Raw genomic sequence first — 4,065 nt, 5'->3', positions numbered from 1 at the left:
TGTGACTGTAGACATAAACTCGGATGCACCCGTACTTATGAAACTGCTACTGGAAAATGGCTTATCGGTTGCATGCTAGAAGTGCGAAGGGACAACCATTTGCGTTCGCACGTTTATAAATTCAAAAGATATTTCATGAGCGCCGCAATACTCGCTCTCATTGAATATGAATCATGCCCGAATTTCATTACTTGATAAAGCAACTAAATTACACGGTTTAACATCCAAAAATATAGCGATTTAAAGAAACTAGCCAACTACAAGCTACCATCGAGTGCCAGACTACGACTACGGGCGAGTCTTATTAGTACATGATTTCATCGCATTGTTACTAAAACTAGCATGTCAGTTTTTCAATAAAATGAAACTACAACTCTCAGTGCACCAGTTTTATAGACAATCTTCAACATTTAATTCTTGCACGATGTTTTGATCAAATGTGTTACGCGATAAAATCAAAACATCATCGGTGCAAGTTTCATTACGTTTTATAGGACTCATTAGCTTGCCAAGTAAGCAAAAGACTTAGAATTTAATGCTCATAAAACTCACCTAATACCTTCACTGAGACTGGCCTTGAAGGTCTCCACTTTACATAAGATCAAAGCAGTTACTGGTTTCTAACAGAACAGAAAGGCAAAAAGAGACTCATGGCCACGCAGAGCCGATGAACTACAGACTTCAGGAAGCGAAGTAGAAGAGTTTATCCGTCGTCGTTGTCCATCACTGAGCATCGGCTCCATCTATGGCTGTCATCATCAACTCATGTGCTTGATCAGTGGCTTATTTGTGGAAAAACAAAGCCGTTTCCTTCCGGGCTTCAGCACTCCCTTGCAGGAGGTCTCGATTCTCCGGGTTTTGTAGTACTGACCAATAAGATAAAATGAACAGGCTGAGCAAACAATCTTGGTAGGAGATTTAAAGCCAACTGCTCCCCATGAAATATAAGCATCCTAATAATTCTCAGATAGATTAAGGGGGAAGATCAAATGACACATGTGCCCTTCAGTTTTACAGGTGGGAACTCTGTTCGGTTGCAAGAAATCAGGGCCGCCGCGTCGTATCCTGGCAGCCGCGGAGATTCAGCGCTAAACTAAGGCTAATCCCAATGGAAGTTTCATAGATGTTTCATGCACATTAAATACGGTGATACATCAGCATATGTGATGACATGGCATGGTAGTTATGAAGTGAGAGAAGGAAGGAGTTTCATCAGGATGAAACTGTGTATATACTGTTTCCAAGACTATGAAACCTATTGAAACTTGCATTGGGGCAGAGTTTCATTTCATCTAACCATATCCAATCACATGCATCACAATTAAATATCATGGGCATCCTATGAAATCATGAAATGAAACTGTGCACTGGACTCCTTGTTTCATTCATGAGAATACACCTCATGGGATGATGTGGCATCCTTGGAAACAGTGCAATGAAACCTTGCACTGGGACTGGTCTAATGACCGTCGCTTAGGGCGTCTTTTGGTTCGTGGGACCAAGTTGTGCCGCATTGAATGTTTAGATACTGATTAGAAGTATTAAATATAGATTAATTACAAAACTAATTGTATAAATGAAGTCTAATTCGCAAGACGAATCTATTAAGTCTAATTAGTCCATGATTTGATCATATGATGCTACATTAAATACGTGCTAATTATGGATTAATTAGGTTTAATAGATTCGTCTCGCGAATTAGTCCCGGCTTATACAATTAGTTTTATAATTAGTTCACGTTTAGTCCATCCAAATATCTAATGTGACCCGAACTAAAATTTAATCCATGAATCAAACATACTCTTAAACACACTCTTAAGTCACGCCGGTTTTTCCCCCTAGAAAAGGCTCCTGCCACAAAAGTACTCCTGCCATGCCTTTACACAACCAGAAGGTTCACTTATACATACAAAAACATTATTGACCCAAAATTTCACTTTGGAGCAGCCCGATTTGCTCATCCCGGCGGAGAGCTGGCCGCCACCGATTTGATGCGGGTCGACGGGATGATGAGGGGACAGCCGGGCGTAGAGAAGAGCGGCGATCTGGCGGAAAACAACGTCCTGGCGAGGGGATTAGGAAAGTCTCGTGAGGTGGAGATTTTTCTCGAGCGGATACGGCTGTCAATGGGAGAAAGAAACGGTAATTAAATACTCAAAGTTGTCCGAAATTCCTAGATGCCTCATATTTGAGTACAAAATTTGAATCGTCTTATATTTCAAGGATGGAGGGAGCATGTTACTAGCTCTCCAGAGATCCCAGCCAATAGCAGAAAGTTCCACAAAATGAAAAAAAAATTCCATTCTTGATAAAATGGTTAGCCCACACGCAGAACTGATCGAAAGAACATGGATGGCAATTTGCTCCGAACACCTTAACTATCAGACTTGATGTGAGGATTTGGTGATTAACGACAACAAAGTCATTGAGACTAATGTGTTTGCAAGATGTACTTTTGTATGTGTTTTATAGGTCTTCAGGATAAATTACAAAACCATCAAAATAAGAAGAAAAGAAAAGACTTAGACGAATTCCATGGCATCCAAATGATAGTAAAAATCCAGAAAGACTTAGAAGAATTTTAAGGCTTACAAATGATGGTAATGAAGGCGGGACAAAGACATGTGAAGACTTAAAGCGAATCCGGCTGAAATTGTGCACCGACACAATACTGATTCACAAAATACCGATAGAAAGACTTAGAAGAATTCTAAGGCTTAAAAATGATGGTAATAAAGTCGGGACAAAGACGCGCGAAGACTTGAAGCGAATTCGGCTGAAATTGTGCACCGACACAATACCGATTCATACGGTGATGATGGGTGAAGTCAGCAAATCAGTCGGTGACCATAGGCAGTAGCAGGATCAAGACAGCATGCACTATGACCACCTACTCATTTTGTGTCAACAGTGGATCACCATCGAATCAGTCGGTGTGATCGGCTCGGCTCGCGATCGATTCAAAATCATCTCTCGAGGTTTTGAAGTTAATTTGTGGCCTCACCGACTCATATGGTGGGAACAACAACCAGGGCAACGAAAGAGTCGGTGACTTGTGAAGGCAGTGGCTCAGAGGACTCATCAATTCATACGGTGATGGTCAAGGAGAGGCACCGAATCAATCGGTGACCATGAGCCCGGGTGGCAGTGGCTCAACGGCTACATGGAGGCAGAGCACTAACTCATCCGGTGATGCACAGCTAGGGCACCGAATAAGTTGGTGATCATAGATTCTAGGACTGTTGGAGCAACGGCTAGTTTCTCGGCTTGAGGCTATTTATACCCAATTACCCAGCCATTCCATGTGTGTTAGAGCTTGGAGAAGCTGTAGTGTGACGACCGACCCCAAATCCTTTGAGTTAATCTTAATCCGAGTCCCTAATCCTGCTGACTCAGCTTCCCCGAGTTTAAGTACTCAACATCCAGTTCCGGTCCCGACCCCTGAGAACCCGACCCCTCTCCGCCGGTTCCCAGCTCCGACCCCTGCAGACCCCCAACCCACCCCGTCGGTCCCTTCTGAGTTCCCCAAGGCAGTGCCCTTCTCAATCTTGAGCAGAGGACAAACCGAGACTGATCGGTGGACCCGCAAATCTTTTCCCCGATCTCCCGGTGCAGACGCACTCGAGTAGTATGCCCGCTTCAGAGTTTCTCCGCCGCGTGGCTCAACTCCTCTGACCCCTGCCGCTCCGCTTGTCGTCGGTCGCGACCGGATGGATTCCCGCGCCCTCTTCCCCAATCGCAGCGGAAGCCCTCTGCAACCCTTTCTGCAGCACCTCGCAGCTCGCGCCCATCATCACCTCGCCGGACCCCCGGCTGCAAGGCTCGATGCCTCCCGGCTTTTCCGCCGCCTCTCCCCAGTCGCGCCGCCCCAGATGCGCTACACGACGATTCCTCCTTCGCCAACCCCGACCTCGGCCGCGACAGCTCCTTTTCCGCCTTGCCAGAACTGCGCCCCGACAGACCGCTGCTTCGCGCTCGCCCGCGCAGCCGTAGCCCGCCTGTCTTCTCACCTGTGCAACCTCGCTTCTAGCACCGTTCCCCCAGTCACGCCCATCAGATCCACCG

Source organism: Setaria viridis, chromosome 6, assembly GCF_005286985.2.
Source record: "Setaria viridis chromosome 6, Setaria_viridis_v4.0, whole genome shotgun sequence".
NCBI classification, from domain to species: Eukaryota; Viridiplantae; Streptophyta; class Magnoliopsida; order Poales; family Poaceae; genus Setaria; species Setaria viridis.
The sequence above is the reverse complement of the archived record's forward strand: the minus strand, read 5'-3'. Positions refer to the sequence as shown.